We start from the raw sequence: 19,087 nt of genomic DNA, 5'->3' as shown, positions 1-19,087 counted from the left end.
TTAATTTTTTTTAATGCTGACTTCCTGGATTTTGCTAGTTTACACCAAGGTCTGGGAAACTGCAAAAGCAACGAACAAAAGGCACACTGTTTACACATCCCTCCTTTGAAGGAGGCAGAATAAACTTGGGGTTGCTTCTTTCAGGAGAGGATTCAGGCTGTTTAGGAGGAGTGACACAGCCCTGCACATCTCCAGAAATAATGGGTGTCAGGAGGGACCACTGGTTCCACATCCTATGCACTAAAGGGGTGCTGTGGATGGAAATTACATGGCTTGGAAATAAAGTCACAGATAGGCATAGTTTAAGGAAACAGAGTGCATTGCAGCATGTCCCATTATTTCCACTAGTTTTGGTTCACTGCTAATTTTCTGTATTGCTAATTGGTGGAGATACCATCTTGTGTTGGCTGTAGGTACATCTTAGGGCTGGAGGCTTACACTGCTAGTCATGAGTTCACTGAAACAAAAATACAGTATTTTTACACCAGGCATGTTGTATCCCTGCTGATGCAAAAACCAATACTGGATGCTTCAGGATGAAAAATCTTTGTGAGTTATAAGAGAGGATCTACACCCACAACTAGTGTTATAAAGCACAGATTAATCAGCATGGCATGCATTTGAAGAATAAATAAGTTGTCCCCAGCCTCTGCAAAGCAGCTTCACGCTGATGTCTTCCAAACAGGAGCAAAAGGCCTGTTGTCTTCTTCAGCTTGATTTCTAGTCAAGATGAGACCTTTAGTGTTGAGAGTCGTCATTAAATGACCATCAGATGGGCCCTTATTTGTTAAATCACTCAGCAGGTGAGAAGAACAGAATGTGGGTCCACCACCCTTCTCAACAAAACACCCAAGTACATTAAGTTTTTTTCTTGCATTTTTAGTCAATATCCTAATCATATTTCTTTAAAAAAAGATACCATGCCTCTTAGTTAAAATACTCTCATGAACTTGAAACTAGAACGAAGTTTGAGATACACCATTCTAAGAGGACAGTTGTCTAATGAATTTGATTAAATCAAATAATCATTTGCACAAAGTAAACAAATTTGTCTATGCAGAAGAGAATAGGACCTACCTATATCCTACCTATTCCCACAATGAAGGAGAAACTCCTCCAATGACTTACGCATGATGGAAACAAATGCTGGGGTCATTAGCTTCCTTCTTCTGCTATTCCTTGGCATGAGCATGCATAAATTTAGGATTGCATCCAATGAGTCTAACTTTGGAAGTTGATTTTATAAATTTCTTGTTCCGGTAAGAAATTGCCAATGTTTTTTCTGTCCTGAGTTCTCCCTACAGATGTTGTTTTGCCTATTACTATGGGTCTCCAATTTGCTTCTGGGGTGCTATAAAATATTTTCTCCCTGCCCTGGCATGTAAGACAAGCATGCTGTGAATATCCAGCCTCATTCAGGCCAACTCTGCCTCTCACAAGCTGTCATGCAGACATGCTCATCTTTCCCAGCACAGGCTGGGAAAAGAGATCTTTGGTGATAATTTTAGGTTTCAGCATGATTCTCCAATGTGGTTCAAAACCCTAGCTGCTGTATGCACATATCCTTTAAGGAAATTATTCTATTAATCCCTCACGTGAATCATGACAGGCATCAAGTCCAAGTAAGGCCTTTTGTAGAGATTGAGCTTGGTTGTACAACTTCATTATACTGATGACACAACTACACTAAACTGCAGTGGCCTCCTCATCCTGTTCAAAAATAAAGGTCTGGGAGCTCTGGGGAATCAAGCATTCTTTAAAATACTTCAGGGACAAAAGTTTGGTGGCAACTTTTTCCTCTGTCATATTAGAATTGCTCAAACCTTGGGGAGCATATTTTGACATTGCTTCTCCAAAGGCAAGTGCTACATTTCATCTAGTAAATTATTTCTGGAGTTGCATTCTTGTGCATTCATGCACAACTCAAGAACACTGTTCTGCCTCAAATATCCATAGGCCTAATGGTGAGATCCAAGACAATGTGTGGCAAACAGCAGCACATACCCTCCAGCATTGAAAACTCTGATGATGGAAAATCAGGTGCCCTGCTGCCTTCTTTCATCTAACTCTGGACTCTCAGGCAAGCTTATGGTATTTTTCCCTGCTGCCACTGGTGTGAGCCATGAACCAGGGTGGAAAAAAATACCCTGCCTTCTTTTGTGTTTGTGTAACATCTTTCCTTTGCAGATGGCACTCTGCAGAAACCAGCCATGCAGTGTGAATTGCCAGCGGTGTAGAAACTGCCAGTGCTGAGAAAAAGAGAGACACAACGTGCACCTACTGAAACTGCTGCATTCCTAAAAGTAAGTCAGGACAGCAAAAGAGAGAAAAAGCTGGGCTTTTACAAGCTTGCCGGGAGAGGATTGCTCTGCCTCTCAGCTGCCATGTCTGCTGTGTGGGGTCATCCACACCAGTGAAACACATTACCCTTGCTCTCACCATGGTGTGCAGAATACTCACAACAGCAAACACTCAGTATTTTTTAAACAGTATTTAATTTAATTCCTTAGGCTGCTATCCAGCTTTGGCATTGCAGCTGCTTGGCAATAACCAGCACTTCACAGTGTCCTTGAGAGGCAGAGGAGCCTTAGATGGGGGATACTCAGCACCACAGCCCTGCCCTGCTTAGCCCCTCTCTGTTTGACAGACCAAAAAGGCAGGGAGCCAAGGGTGGGAGGGTCACTTGGTTCTGGTCATTCTTGGTGGGTGCCTGAACTTCACCTCCTACATGCCAAATCTTACTTTTGGATAAAAAATAAAATACAGGGTTTTTTTTTCAGGTAAGTGGTATTTCTAGAATGGACAAAAGAAGGCACAGGAAAACACTACCATTTCCTATGGTTTCAACTCATTTCAACTTTTTGTTTTGTTTGGCAAAATCATGAATTATTATTCTTACAAAATTTTCATAGGATTGTTTTTTTTAATACATCAGGAGTGTTTGCACTACCGCTACAAATCAGGTGAAGTTTGCTGTGGCTTAGGGGACTTCCCTGAAGCTGTGAGCCTTGTGGAAATGTCAGCATCCTATTTTCTGAGGTTAGAGAGATGTGGGAGAAGAGAAAATATGCGATTTATGAGTTAGGGTGCTGAGGAGCTGCTTGCTGTGGAGCCATAGATGTACACTGCAGTTTGAGGAAGACCTAAGGCAACTCATCTAAGATAACTATGGCCTCTCGTGCTCCTCTATGGTGGCAGCAAAGCAAAAAATTCCTGCCAAATGCAGCAGCAGAGGAAATGTCTGATGCCCCTCCTTTCCACACTTCTACAAATGTGGGCCACAGATGGAAACAAGGTTGATGCAACCTGCCTCTAAATTCAGCCCTCAGATCACCTGTACTCAGCAGCTGGCAGCACAGAGGATGCTGATGCGACTGACCCAGTGGCTCCTGAGTAAGCTGTGAGGGATATCCAACAAAAAACAGGTTTCAGCATGGGAAGTGTTAAAATCCAGAAGGATGGGGCCTGAAAATCCATGAGAGCTCACTCTGCCTGAGCCTCTGCTCAACCCACTGCAGAAGGGTAGGATGATTTCTCTGAAGTCCTTCTTGGTTTTAACACATGCTCTATGTGTACAGAGGGTTTATCTGTATTGTGAGCAATCTGAAATATCTGTCAAAGCATACAACAATATTTATTGGACAAGATAATGGAAAAATACAATGTGTTATCTCTCTTCAAAGTATTACTTTTACTTACTTTTAGACATATCCCTTACGATTTCCTGCTCACAGACATGGGCATCTGGCGTTTTGAAGGAAATAGGTGGGTTTGGGATTTTTTGGGGTGGTAGGGACTTTTTCTCTAAATGTTCAATAGTCCAGACTTCCTACCTGTCAGAGCAGATCACAAATAAAAAACAGCCTAAGGAGCTAGAAAAGCCCTGCAAAAGCACATATTCCCAGCCCAGTGTCTCTTGCTGGTGCTTAGGCAATGCTCACTCCCACAGCCCCAGGTGGAAGCTGCACCAGCATCTCTGACAGTGACAAAGCCAGTGCCAGTGCCCAGCTGGGAAGGAGGAACCAGCTCCTCATGGCTCACACCTGTGAAGCAGTAGCAACACATTCATGTCTTTATCCCCCTTTCTCCTGGAGGCTCTGGCTGGATTAATTCAGATAGAGACATGTTTCTCTCTTTGGTGCTCGACAGAGTGGGGCTCTGTCCCCTCTCCAAGCCTTCTCTACACGCATGTGCAGGGCAGATGGAGCAGACTGGAGGTGCTTACTGGCTCCCCTCACTTCGAGTTTGCCTGTACACCCCTCTGCCCCATTTGGCAGATCCCCGAAGCTCCCAATTAGTGCACTCTGCAAGTCCTCTGCAGGGCCAGACAAGCTCCAAAGAGCTGAAGGGTGAACCAAGACCTGCCGGTTTTAATTGCACCATCAAAGGAAAAAGCCCCATCCACTGCACTACCACGCTGAAAGATTTGTCATTCTTACGTGGGTAATGCAACAATTGACTTCTTTATTTAATTTCACTTGTTTTAACTGTCAAGAGCTGGCAGCTCTTGAAAGAAAGGATTAAGTGGGAGAAGTGGAAAGAGTCCTATCTGCTTGCTCTGTACACTGCCGTAGTCTGAGTGCTTTCATTCTGTTTGTACAGTTTCTGGTACAACATGGTCCTGACCCAACTAATCAGATGAATAGGCTGATGGTAAAGAGTTGTTTGCTAGTCTGAATATACTTTCTTTTTGGTTGGTAATATAAAAAATGGTAAATGGTGCTCACTGTTATCTCAATTAGTTCTTTCATCAGTAACCCCTTTTTCTGGAGTTGGTAATTCAGCCATTAAAAAATAGCCTCTGGACGGGAAGTTAGCAGTCAGGATTAATAACTATTAGCATCTTAAAGAGCTGCAGGGCCTAAAAATATGTGGGTTTGAACTAATATGTGCAAAAATCTTTTTTTTTTTTTTTAATAAAAGCTCTGTGGTTTGAGAGGTGGTTTACATCAATGTCATAGCAGCTTTACTTAGAAAAATACTAGATGTGATTTAATCTCTAAAATGTTTTAAAGGCTTCAGAGATTTCAGAAGAAATACTGGAAATTATTTAGATGGAAATGTCGCTGGACCTATTAGCTTTTTATAGAATGATAAAACCCTAACATTTTTTTGTCTTCCATTACTTGAGTGTGGTCCATAGGGAAAAAAAACCCAAAACCCCAGAGATTTGAAAATTTCCTTAATACCCTCCTTCGTCTATTCTGGAATCAATAATCATTGAGAGAAACTTTGGTGGTCTCCATTCATAAATTCCAGGTAACATGTCTAAAAAAAAATAAAATCTGGGAATATGCAGATCTTCGGGAGAATTAACCAGGGAAAGGCAGAAGAAAAATAGAGGAATTACACAGAAAGAAGGAAATGAGAAGGGATCAGAAGATGCCAGTATTTGGTATTTGACAGCACACTACAGGTAAAACCAGAAAAAGCAAGGATTGTGGCACCAAAGTTGTGTCCTTTTGCTCTGCGAAGTAATTCACAAAAATCACTTTGCAGGGTCCTATATCCAGAGCTGGAAAAGAAGACCAGGCATTGCTTTCTGTGCACTCCTGACTTTGCTGAGTCTCCTGTATCTTGCTTACTCTTGGCCTGTGGATTCTGATTTTTATTTGGGAGGGACTGTCCTGTGAAACCTTCCTGGCATCACCACAAAGCTTCTGAATCATTAGCTCCTGGAGACACTGGAGCCCTGGGGCAACGGAGATAGCTCTTGAGATAAGAGTGGGAGGAGTGAAAGAAAACATCCATCAATCCGTTCCAAATATTCAAACCCTTAAGCGAAAAAAATTCAAGGCAAACAAAAGCCGGGACTGCTGTATCCTTTCGCAGCTGAAAAGGCTTTAGAGATGGCCTGTTCTGAACAGTAAAAATCATGGCACAAGTCTAAAAACTTTGTTTCTGAGCTTAGGTTCACAAAACACTGCAGAGGGAGCTGATGCCCATTTTGCTCTTGAAAAGCCCTTCCGAGGACCCCATCCAACCCAGTGCAGCCGGAGGACACATTCTGCGAGGCTCAAACACGAAAAAAAGCGTTTCACGGGAGAGCGTCCACTGGGGAATCCCAGTCACTCGGCACTGGACTGTGTACTAGCCTGGGACAGGTATCTGATCTGACCCCATTAATTGGACCTGCTGGGGCCAACACTCCTTTTCTGTGCTTCGAACCAGTCCCTCCAACCTGCACACATGGCAGATTTTCCCAAGGATGCCGAATTTCCAGGCGCAGCCCCGACGGTAACCTACTCTCCCTGACGAGGAGCTCCCGCATCCCGGCGAGCCGCCGAGCCAGGCTCGTAAGCGGGGGCGAGAAAACTTCTCTCTGCTGCCGCTGCCACCGGCGCTCGCACCCCAGCGCACCGCCGGGGCTACCCCGCCACGCCGTGCACCCGGCCAGGCCGCCCTGATGCTTCCCGTCCCGCGGCGGGGCAGGAGGGCCGGCTGGGGGTGCGGGGGGCCGGCTGGGGATGCAGAGGGGCCAGCTGGGGATGCAGAGGGGCCGGCTGGGGAAGCGGGGAGCCGGCAGCCCGGGCCCGGAGCAGGAGCGTGGCCGGCGGCGCCGCGCTGGTTTTGGGCAGCGCGCAGCCGCAGTTTGGCCGCCGCCGGGTACAAAGCGGGGCCGGAGCGCTCCGCGGACTCGCAGCGCGGCGGCGGGAGGGAGGCAGGGAGAGCGGGAGCGGAAGTTTTGCGGGGTCACTGGAGCCCTCCCCAACCTCCTCGCCGGGACGCGGAGCCCGGAGGTGAGCGGCGGGGGATGCGATGGGGACGGGCTGGACGTGGGCGCTTGGGCGAGGGGCAAGCGTAGCGGCGGCGAAGCTGCTGCCGCCGCCGTTCTCGTCGAGAGGAGCAGCGCAGCTCCCCCCGGCCCCGGGCGAGCTCCTGGCTCTGTCGGCAGCGAGCAGACGGTCAGCCACGGCGCTGCCCCGCTGGTGAGGAAGACGGCGGTCCCGGCGGACCGGTCTGTGAGCGTGTCGCGAAGAGTTGTTGATCTCCCTCCCCGTTTTGAATAAAAATGCTTGCTAATGCTAAACGAGGCGCGGACGCGCGTATTCCGTGCATCGCCGCATCCCGCCGGCTCTCGGAGCCGCGGAGGCGCGACCCTGCCCCGAGGGAGGCACGGCCGGGTGCGGCGGGAAGTACCTGGGCAGGGGAGAGGAGGGGGTGGAATGGGTCACAAGCGAGAGCAGTGTTCACCGGTGCTTTGTTTAAATGGACCGTCACTAACTTGTGAGCCGGCACTTCAAAAGAGTAGAGAGTTTTTGGGGGTAGGGGCATGGGAAAAGGGGAAGGTCTTGGGCTTTGATGCTCAGTACATGAAAGTGCCTTAACTTTAGCTGCTCTTCACGAGTCTCACGAATGCTCTTCACCAAAAAACAAAAACCCAACTCACAAACTCTTAAAGACATCCTGAAGTGTTAGAAAACAGCCTTATTTTTTTTCTGAAACAACGTTGTGGGACCCAAGAGCTTGATACACATTTACGTACATTCAGACGTAATTACACACCTCAGTAATGATAGTGACTTTCTTGTGACTGCTTTGTCCCCGAGTTACACATAGGACCAAACTGAGTTTAACTTTTCTTGTACCGATGTTAAGGTCAGGTATAGGGTACTTTTTGTTAAATCAAACCTCTCAAACATTTAAGTAGCAGCTAAGCCCGTCTGGCATATCAGTAGCATAGTTGGCTATCTTGTATCTTGGCAAGCCATAAAAGATACCATGACAATTTCCTGATTAAACATATCGGCAGTATCTTACTCTTTTATGTCACCCCCTCTGTCAGGGTGACTGGGTCTTACTAAACGTTGTGTGAGTGTCTGTGGAGAAGGAAGGAGAATATGAGAAAAGTCAGAGGAAGCTGATCGGGTTAATGTGTGAATTTTAGAAAGGCCAAACTAATTTAGAAAGTGTTCATGATATGTAGAGAGAGCCCTGACATTTTTGTTCAGGTGGTGTGTCAAGTCCTTAGAAATGCTGCTTGGGTCTTCAAGTCCAGAGTCAGTTTTCCAGAGGGAGTGGGTGCCAGTAGGGCGAAGTGGTACTGCCTGACAGGAATAAAGCTGCATCCAACCCGTGCTGCAAGCACTATCTTTGAAGTCTTGTCTCTCTTCTGGCTGGGAACATCTGCCATATGTTAGTGACCAGACTAGAAATAGGATTCCACCCCAAAACTTTCTCCTCAAGAGGAGATGAAATATTGTCATATGGTGTGACAGCCTATGTCCTTCCTCTGTTGGTTTCGAGTGAGAGGGGTTCCAGCTCTGGTGCACCTCTCCAGCTCTGGTGTGGGGCAGTGGGGTGGGAAACTTGTTGCATTCCACACAATGCTGAGTGTGGGTCACACCAGTGCCGGGGCGGTGGCACAACTCCAGGTGCTGGCAGAATGCAGTTTGGGCTTAAGGATAGGTGGATACGGGCTCTCGTGTGCCTCAAAATCTGTAGCTTTGCTGACCACGTGTTTAATGGAATTTGGTGTTACATTTGACTCTGTTTCATTTGTCTGACATCACAGTGTGGTTTGTCCCTTTGTATTGCTAGCAATCTAACTAGAAGGAGATTCATATTGTAAAGTGTATTTTGGGGACAACTTCTGTAGCATTCCAGCCCATACAGGAGTCCCTAGTGTCTTAGTTTTTAATTTGTGCACACCTGCTTTCTTTTAAGATAGGGCTCTACTTCAAAATTGCACTGGAGAAAGCCTTGATTGAAAACAATGTGAACTGCTTTTTGGTGTAAGTTCAGGATATCTTTAAAAATCCCACCTCCTTGAGAGAACCTGCTATGGAGGCATTTCTTGTAGCAGAAATTACTTCACTTTGAGGTGAGCTGATCCAGTAGCTCCCCCTTGGTATCTGTTTGCCTTTTCTCACTCTAGCAGTTTTCTCAGGTTTGTAAGCTTCTGGCACAGCTTGTCGTCTCAATTTCTGCAGTGCCCTGAATGTCTAAATAATAGATGGTGAAAGTGAAATGAAAACATCCAAATGAAGAGTCAGTTTTGCAAATGATGCTGAGCTACTGTGAAGAGCTGTCGGGAATGGGCATCTGATCTGTGCTTTTAGTTGCTAAAACATTAGTTGTTAACTGAGGAGAGATGCAGATTTTCTTGTGGTGTCAGCACCTGTTGAAGTGGTAGGTCATGGAGATGAAGGGCTTTTTCCATAGTCATTTAGCTAATGGAATTGACTAATGGGACAAAGGAGGTGTTTCAGGCATTACTGCTTGTGCTGTTTATCCGTTCAAATTCTCCTCTGCACTATAGAAAGGGAAGAAGCATAGAACTTGGAAAGTGGCTTGAAAGCTTGTGTGTATGTATGTGCACAAGTATGAATTTTATCTAAAATCTTTGTGGGTTGTGTCAAGATGACACGTGTTAAGCTGATGACTAGGTTTTCATGTTGTGATGATGAGGAGGAGTTCAAGTGGGATTGCAACAAGAAGTAGCAATGAACTACTTCCAAAAAACTATGATGTCACCTAACTTCTTAAAGATGCAGTAAATGTAGTTTCCAGATAACTTGAAATGCCAGCTGTAACTTTTTACAGAATTTATTTGAGAAGTCTTTTGTTTAAACTAGATAAAAATATCTAAAAATAACATTGTATTTTTATAAACCTTTTGTATATAACCATAATTCACAAGACTTTATGAAATAAAATATTTATGAACATTATTAAATAAGCTCATCTTGACTAGAGATTGAGATTTATGGTGGGGTTTATAATGTGTTTGAGTCTAGTGGAAATGATTCATTTTAAGTATCTTAATAGTATCTGCTTGCATGGTTGAATAATTGGCAGTGCTGTAAAAAGGCATTTAGGGATCTCAAGGGAAACTACTTAGGCTTGTCAATTCTGACACTCCACAGTTGTCTCTTGCTTCCATTAAGGAGGCTATACATTGAGGGGAAATAACATGCAAATTATGTGACTGTTCCCAGCTATCAAAAGACTGGTACCTAAAGACATAAATACATGGCAGTAATTAACAATTGGCATAATTGATTTTTTTTTTTTCCCCCCAGTTTATATATTTTCCTAGCAGTGTTGTATTGTGAATTATACTTGTAAGGTCTATCCTAGTGTGTTCTCTAATTCTGAATTCTGCCCATGTATTAGACTTTGGGAAACTGTATCTGCAGTCATGACAGTAGTGTTGAGTCTTGTGGTTAAATCTGAAAAGTGATTCAGGCCATGTTTATTTTTGTACTTCACCAAAGGTTCCCTGGCAAACTCCAGAAAGCAGAATGTATGTGGTGATAGTCACTTTTTCACCATTAATGGTGTACATGTCCATGATGAGGAAAAAAGGGCTTGTAATACAGTGAACATGGGAAATGCTTTCTGAGCTTTGATAGTAATGAAAAAAAAAAAATCTGTCATTCAGGAGGGGTGGCAAGAGCATCTGATCTCTCTTCTGGGCTACCACAGACTCTGGGCTCTTAACCCTGTATTAAGCCCAATGACTAGTCTGGCTAAAGCATAACTTAGGAGCTGACATCCTGTTGGACTTAGAACACTCCCACAGGTTTCCCTTGTCACTTAGTGCCAATTTTTTGTGTTTTTCTGAGCTCAAAAATGTGTTTCTGATTTCTAATTAGAGCTGTACTGAGGAAGGATAGCTGGCAATTAAGCATGAGTCATGAATGCGTGTTTTCAATGTCCCTTTAATTCTTTAGAGATGTGCGTAGACTGAAGACAGAGGAGTCGGACAAGATCAGTTGGAACTTAATTGTGGATAAGCACTGTCAAACTGAGTCTGGTCTTTTCAAAAGCCAAGCTGCTGTTCACATACTTTTCTGATGTATGGGCTCCCTATTGCACACAGGAGCCAAAAGTAGACCCAGATACCTGCCCTGATGGGTTGGAGGTTGTGACTACCTTTCCCCAAAACAAGGCATCTCCAGAAAATGTTCTGGTGAAGGGGATGGTGGGAGGAGCTTGCTTTGGGGCTCAGGGATAGTGCCTGTGTCCCATCCCTCACGCAGACAGAGATGTCTGTGCTGTCCTGGAGCACTGGGATGTTGCTGTGTGACACACAGAGCTCAAGACAAAGTAGTGTCAGTGAGACAAGTCTCCTACATGCATAATATGTCTGCTTTTCCATCCTCTCTGCAGCTGTGTATGCCATGAGCTACAGCAGCTTTTTGTGGTGTTTGGGGGTGATTGGTGTCCAGGAGGACAGTGGGAGCACCTCAGTGGATTTCTTGGACAAATGTTTGTGCCGCCACACTTAGGGGATGGATTGGTGGTCTGCACTGGCCTGGTGCAGTATTAGGCCTGTTTCATCATATGCTAGTGCTCTGAAGTTCCTGCCTGTAGATGCCCTAAGCTGCTGGTTGTGTTGAATTCTTCATTATCTAAGTACCCTTTCCTCATCCCAAGGACCTTGCTTTTTCTTACTGTTCTTCTGGTCCCAAAGAGTCCCGTACCTTTACATGAAGCAGTAATGCCCTGGCAGGCTTGGATTATGCTGCTGCTGAGGTTTCCAAGAAGATGCAAACAGTCAAGGTGTTGGTTATTGGACAAGGCACTAGCCTGAGTAAGGCTGCTTTGGGTTGAGAGGTTCTGTACCAGAGGTTTTTATCCGATGTGAGGTACCCATACATGTATGACTGAGGTCCAATCAATCCTGTATGTTGTGTATGAGTCTGTAATTAGTTAACATTGACTTTTAAACTCTAAGTCCCTGGACTTTTTTTTTCCTACTTTTTTACTATTTCTCAAGTAGTATTCTCAAGTTTAGCTTCCAGACAGGGCTGTTACCCACACAAATGATCAGTTCTTCTCTTGGTCTCACCAAACTGTTAGCCTTTATGGCTGCTGTGCACTGACAATGAGTTCTGTAGCACATTCCAGCCTCCTAATTGTATGGCTTGATCCACACTTCTTGACATAAGATTTAGCTTTTATGCACCATCTATTATTTTACATAATCCACCAGCCCCTGCCAAATAATGTAGTTTGGTCTGTTAAAGATCGAACTGTCTTTTGAAGTCTCTTTCCCGATTTATAAGTATTTCTGATCTCTTCCCAGTTCTGCAGTGTCATTGTTAAGGGGGAGGATGCTGCCCAGATTGGCTCAGATGATTTTGCACCACGAATTGCTGAGTGGCACCAGAAATGTTTCTGTTTTATTCAGCGCCCGTGCCAGTCCCCACACCTCCTGGCTCTTTCCTGTTGACTCTGCCTGTGCCACAGGGGTTTTACAGGGGCTGCAGGTAGGCAGAAAACCTGTGCCTGGCTGAAAGCAGCGAGCTCTTCTCTTGCACTTTTGCTGCCACCTTCTTTCTGTTGGTGCTGATATTAATGTGGCTGTGGGACAAACCCGATTGGAACACTGATCTGGCTGGAAACAGATGTGCTGGAATACCTCCATCCTTCCCCTCACCCCCGGCTATTTGATGTGTGCGCAGTGTCCCACGGGCAGTGCCAACATAGCCTGAGAGGGTGGGAAGCCTCGGCGGTAGTACAGGGATGTGTCAGAAATTAATAGGCACGAAATCACGGTACTGTGATTGCCTCCCGAGCCTGTGAGTTGGAAATCCATGTTGTGTGGATTTGGTCCATTAGAACCTTTTTGGTAGATGAGGATCAGGAGCACTTATCATTAAAGCACTGCTTTGTGGGTGGGACTGGGAGAGCCCCTTGCCTTGCATTTTCTACTCATCAGCCTGCAACCTGCTAGTCTCAAAGACTAACAAGTTGAGTTTAGTTTAAAACTAAACTAATTATCTATTTAAAACTCAGCTAATTATCTCCCCCGAGCCAATCTGATCCTTTATCTTTTTTTTTTTTTTTTTTTTGCCACAACTGTGTTCCCAGTTAACGGCTGGAAATCTTCCCTGAAGGGAGACAGTGTCAGAGGTTGAATGTGTTTGTTTAGGTGCATAAACATGGCTGTGCATGGTGGGGCTTCCATCGCAGTGTTTTCATTCACTTCATGAGCTGTTAAATGAGAAAAGGATGGTGCTCATTCTTGAGCTGTTTTGGAACAGCTGTGTCAAAAAGCCCCCAAGGACCTCGGACAATAGTGAAATCTCTGTGAATGATGCTCTTTTCATCTCTGTCACAGCATATGCTGAGGATCTCTGAGAGATATACAAAACTAATTTACTTGGGATAGGGGAAGAAAGATACATACATGAGGGTTTTACGTGGCTCTTCAGTATTTCTCCAGATGGAATTTGCGAAGTGTGGTGACTGGGAAACGTAATGTTTAGATTCAGAGTAGGGAACCTTTCTCTCTATTTATGTAGACACTTCTGAGTGTTTTAAAATTAGAGTATGTAAAGTAACAAAGGACAGTCAAGATACTGATCGCGAGACAAAAGCAGGGGCACTTGACTCATGCATAGTTATTAAATTCTGCAATATTGCTTCATTTTTCTCCCAATTTCCAGACTTCCAACAGAAGAGAAACCAGAACGAAAGAGTTGATAGGTCTTCTCAGTTTCGCGGCTTGGCAAATGCAATTTAGGGTTGTTTGTTATTTGGTATTTTCTGACCAGTGCTTTGTTACTAACCCACCTGTTAGTAGGCAGGTTGTTCCAATTCATCAGTGTTTCTCTGCAGTGATAGTAGACTGATACATTAAGATATATTCTACTTCCTGCTGCAGTTCAGTTTTCGGAGGGCTGCACTACAGCAGAGCCTTGCTTTTTTTTTTTTCCCCAGGGTTTTTCACCTCAATAGACACAGCAAAATACCTGCTAAGAGATGTATCGTTTCGCTGATTGTTTCTTCAGAGTAGAAACTGGTGTTTCTATCAGGGGTGAATTCCACTGTGGGGGGTTGGTTTGTTTGTTTTGTTTTTAAGAAGAGCGCTTTACTGGGTAATGACTCATATGTTGGAATCTGACTTTTCACTCCGATTAGCCACAGATACACCCAGATGTACCTGCCGTTCTGCAATAGATAAAACTTCAGCGCGCATTGTTTACATTTCAGATACCAAACCAGGGTGAAAATCGGGCTCTTCATTCATTGCGACCTGTCATGTAGCTGAGTGTGACTGCACGTCCCTTCAGGCTCCATTAGCATGAGTTAACTTTGTAATTGGGTTTCTGGGGCAAACAGGGACAGGAAGCAGAAGTAATTTGGCAGTCCAGGCTTAGCTTTTTTGTCCTGTGTGTTGTAAGTGCACAAGAGAGCAGAAGTAAAAGAGTGGTGCAGAATAGCTGGAGAAATCCAAACAAAGCAGAGGACAGTTGTCAAAACTTGATCTGGATGTTATGGAATAGCATGGAACTTGACCAAGGTGGGACTTTACAGCTATATTGAAGCAGAATTTCTATAGCCTCCTGTGATTTTTAGAGTCCTTCTCTTGCTACTCTGTATTTTTCAGCTGTCTGGCAGTAGCACTTTGCCTTGTCGAGTCTAGCAACAGAAAATTGCTTGCAATAGAAAATTCAGGCTTTCTGAATAAAAAGCAGTTGTCACTAGTCAGTTTTGAAGCTGCTTCACAATTAACTTAATAGAAATGTAAGTTTTGAAGTTGCTCTAAACTCTGTTCATAATACCTAGTTTTGCACAAATAAACCAAAAAAGGGGGGGGGAGGTGGGGGGAATCCAAGCCAAACTGTAAAATGCTAGAGTTCCTGAGTAGGGGAGACAGGTTTTGGTGGGGTTTTTTTCCATTTTTTAAGGCATTGAAAGTCATTTGGCTCTTTTCAGGTGTTCAGTTTGGATTTACAGGAACACGATTAAAATGTATTTTTTTAAAAACCACACTTCACATTTTTCAATTAATAAGTTCACTTTTAAAACAACAGTCTTTTTCCCAGACTAATCTTAAGACTCAGAAAATGCAATACAAGAAGAGATTTTTTTTTTTTTTTAGCTTAAGTTCCATTCCTTCCTGATATGTGGGGCTGAACTTGTTCTTAAACTTTCAAGTTGCTGCTTTCTTTTTTTTTCCTGATGATAAGCTGTTGAATGGTTTTCTTTCATCAGATGAATGCTAGTCTTACTGTGGCATCCCTGACCATTTTCTCAACTTACACTTTGCCAGCAGCCTTCTCAAGAAGCTTTCTGTGCATGGCAAGTCAGTAATATTCGAAAAGGAGATATAATCACCTGCAAGACCAAGGTGAAATCCCTGTGAAACAAAGAGGTGCTGGAAATTATTGTGGGCATGATTAGCTGCAGTTTATGTATCTTGTCAGCATCGTTTAACTGGGCTGACAAACTTGATGTATGCTTCTTACTTTGCTCTTGTGGTGTCGGGGGCTGCTTCATGCATGGGGTTTTTTTGAGTAGACAAGGGTTCTGATGTGTGTAGTGGAAGTTGCCTTGGTCCTGATCCCATCTGTGATTTAGCACCGAGTCTTTGTCTCCTTTGTGTTTTTCCTGCAGTTTCTCATCCATCACTACTGCTGCTTGTGCCCACTGTTGTGTTTTTAAGCAATGCTGCAGGATCACATAAACAAAAATAGTTGTGGCCGCTGGAGCCTTCTCACTGAGGAAATTTAAGGAAAACAAACCCCTCTTTGTATCTGTGCACACATCATGACTGTCACGAGTTATGCGGTAGGCGTGCTAAGGAGATGCAGTCGGGCTCACTGTGCCCAGACCCGGCGGTGGGAGGTGCACCTCCTGGGAGGCTGCTGCTCCAGCCAGGCTGGCAGTGCTCAGCCACTCAGTGGCTGGACTGGGATGTGGGGATCAAGAAAATGTGGTCGAAATAAAATGGAGTTCTTCAAGAATTTTATAAATAAGCAGTTGACAGAACATTGTTCTCATTGTAAGGGGTTCTTGGTTTTGGCTAAAGCAGACTTGAGAGGGTTTCAGGGCTGTTACCTGTAGCAATTCCATCTTTTGTTAGCCTGGGGCAGAGAAGGCTTGTGCATGTACAGCTGAATCTTTGGCTGAGGAAGTGTTAGGTGCATGGATTTATTAGTCATAATGCTAGTGTATTTTCATGCCCACAGCTGGCCAAAAAACCAGGATGACCTGCAGTTTGTTTTAGGTGGTAGAGATTAATGACAGTTTTATTGCAAAGCTACATTTGTAGTTTTGTTTCCACAAGCAGAGGGTGACTGGGACAGGAAGGGACCTTTGTTGGTTCGCAGCCTGCAGTTGAGCCTTTTGACCCCTCCACAAACCTCCCCCCCCTTAAAAGGAGCCCTACAACTCCTCAGCAACCCCAGCTGCCTCTTGGTCTTCTTGTGTCGTTCCCCGGTAGCCCCTCCCATCCCTTTCTCCCGGGCAGCAAAGCCCCCTGGCCCCCAGTCCGCATTGCTCACATTCCCGAGCTCTGCCTGCAAGCAGTGGGATGAGGGAGGCGGCTAAGCTGGTCCTCTGCTCTGGCTTGGAAACCACTGTTGTGAAAGCAGCCTGCCTGCTCCTGTCCTCCCTTTATATCCATCAGAGCCCCCCTGCCCACATAGCTCACATTCCTGAGCCGAATTTCATTTGGGATGGTGTTTTGCTTTGGAGGCCGTTCCTGCTTGGTAAAAAAAGTTTCCTTGTAGCTACATCTTCGTGGAAGAGCAGCGTCTTATGTCCCCCAGTTTAACACACTTGGTGGCTGTTTTGGATGGTCCAGGTCTCTTTGGTGACTGCAAGTGAGCGAGATGGCAGATGCAGCAGTGAGGAGAGTGTGGCGTAAGGAGCCAGAGGTTTGGCTGTGCACGGGCTGAAGGAGAGTGTTAGGGTCCTGGAGGAGACCCCGCTGGAGCTGGTGTCTGTCACTGTTGGGTAGGGTGGAAGTTTCATTGCAATTTCAGTTAAAAGTCTTTTCCTCCCCACCTCTTCCTCCAAGCAACTTGCTAATTTGCATCACAAAAGTGAGCCGGGGTTGTCTCCTGACTATGCTTGGAAAATAACAATTGTCTTCTACTCTGAGTGAAAATGCCAGGATTTATGGGCTGCTTTATGCATACTGGTGCATTTAAGTATAACTGTTAACTGAACTGCCTAATATTCTTTTTCCACAATGTCCAGTTACAGCTAGCCTTTCATCAGTGCTGAGAGAGTCTCTTTGCAAAGAGCACTGTCTGGCCTGTGATACTGGTGTTGTCCTGCGGAAGAACCAGCTGGGTATGTAAGGCACTTTCCTGCACATCCTGTCTTCAGAAACAGTGGGCTGTTTCCCATGTCTTACTACTGCTAAGCCAGAGATTCTTTGAGCAAATAAAAATTAGCTGTAATGTATTTATACACAGCTAGGACCACCAACAATTTTCTGTCAGACAACAGCCATTTGTGTCTATATTAAAGCTTGGTCCAACTGGCTTTGTTGGAGCTGGAGCATCTCAACACTTTCTCAGTGCAGAAGTTGTCAAGCCACAAGGCTGCCCTGACATTCCTGTGTAAAGTTGCTGTAAATAGGTGTGTGACCAGTGTATTGTCACAGGTAAGAAGCAGGAGTTACTCCATATGTGCTTTTTCTCTTTGCTTTCTATTAATCTCTGGACCTTTGTCTAAAACCCAGAGTATTAGAGACTGCAGGAGAGGCTCAAGTAAGGCATGGAATCTGTATTCTGTATTGCCCCAAGATTCATGTGTGTGCTGTGTTGCAAAATTGTCCTGTTTATTGCTCTTGCTCTGAATGGAAACACCTTTTGTGGCTGGCTAAACTTTGGAAAAGCATTAGGCCCAAGGAGGAACATTTTCCTTCCTTTGTAAAATAAAATCTTCCCTTGGACCAATGCTGGAATAGTTAGGTTGAGCTGTGTTTGACCTATCAAAATCTAGCTATTTTTTTGCCAAAACTGAGGTAAGCTCCAGATAGAACTTAACATGTGCTCTTTCTCAATGAATTACTCACATAAAAGCACTTGCTAAACCATGTCTAGACTGCAAAGACCTGGATTTGACTGAATCTAATTAAAGCAAGGGTGGCTTTCAGGTACAGATTTAGCTGCAGTATGTTATCCTGGCTTTTGCTAGCAAGAGGCTGACCATGGCTGAAGTGGTTTTGACTTGAATATGGAGGTAAATTCAATACCTTTGAACTGGTACTTCTGCCCACCTGCTTAGCCTGCCACAAAGAGAACATCATGTGCCCAGAGCAGGATACCCAAGCAGCTCATGGTGATATGGGTTTCAGCACAGTCTTCTCAGAAAAATTGAAGTCAACTTCCTGCTGGTTTTGGAGAATTAGATGAATAATTCTGAGAGTTACCAGAAAGTTTCTGACTGCATTGCAGAGATATGAAGAGTCTGAAAATATCCCTGCTAGAAATACTGGTTTTGATACTGGAGGTTAAATATGTTCAGTGCACAGCCCTAACTAGTCCATGCTGGCCAGCCACCCTCATGACTAAGCTTGTGAGTTCATTGCCCATCTGTGCCCATTGCCTCATCTTAACACAGGTCGATTACCAGCTGCTTATTGATTAAGAGGGATTAGGGGGGTGCTGGATGTCTAACACAGCTGCTTTCTCCCATCTCTGTGTAAGTCACTGAGTGGAAGTTGTGGTATTGCCTGTGGATCCCTCCCTGAAGCTGCTCAGGGTAGGTTTTACTGGAGTACAAAGAAGCATAATGTAACTCCTGGCTTCTGATAGTTCTACCTCGTGGCCTTGAACGTTTGCCCAGACATGTCTGTGAAGCATCTTGGCTGTTCTTGTGCTTTTGCTATTCCTCTGTCTCAGCTCTCCGGACTCCTTTTATTTCCTGTAACTTTTCTATCTAGCGCACACTTTGTTCAGTGCCCATCAAGTCATGCCTGTTCCTCCTCTTTCACCCTGCCCCTGAATGCTTGCTCTGTTCAAAGTCTCTAAGACAATACAGAAAAGGGGAGGTCACCATGAAGAAAATGGAAGAAATAAAAGGGAGAAGTGAAAGAGCTGTCTCTGACAGAATTCAGGCTCCGCTGTCTAATCTGACAAGTATAATTTTTTCTTGAGAAACTGTCCTTTGCTTTACATTTTCAGCCTGTCATCAAATTTCTGCTAGTTTTGAACTTTGTCTCATGAGGCTGTTGCAGGAGCAGGAGTAATGAGCCAGTAGTGCAATTCCTTTTCTTGTCCTTAGAAGTGGAGGGGAAAAAAAAAAAGATTCAGCTGCCTCTCACTGTAACCCAGCAGCAGTGGGTGACTGCCATGACTTTTTAGGCTGTTGCAGTCTTACAAAATGT

At 44.7% G+C, this 19,087-nt stretch overlaps 1 protein-coding gene across 2 annotated transcripts in view; it reads left to right on the top strand.

Annotated features, from left to right (window-relative positions):
• The first annotated feature begins 6,586 nt into the window (after nt 1-6,586).
• The window catches only part of KANK1 (KN motif and ankyrin repeat domains 1), a 129,749-nt gene continuing 117,248 nt past the window's right edge, over nt 6,587-19,087 (top strand). Inside the window, exon 1 of one of the 2 annotated variants that reach the window (XM_059837170.1) lies at nt 6,587-6,740. The gene's annotated coding sequence lies outside the window, so the exon portion shown is untranslated. The remainder of the gene's footprint in view (nt 6,741-19,087) is intronic. The other variant, XM_059837171.1, reaches the window with a different exon arrangement.

Source organism: Haemorhous mexicanus, chromosome Z (genome assembly GCF_027477595.1).
Source record: "Haemorhous mexicanus isolate bHaeMex1 chromosome Z, bHaeMex1.pri, whole genome shotgun sequence".
Taxonomy (NCBI): Eukaryota; Metazoa; Chordata; class Aves; order Passeriformes; family Fringillidae; genus Haemorhous; species Haemorhous mexicanus.
The sequence above is the reverse complement of the archived record's forward strand: the minus strand, read 5'-3'. Positions and strand labels throughout refer to the sequence as shown.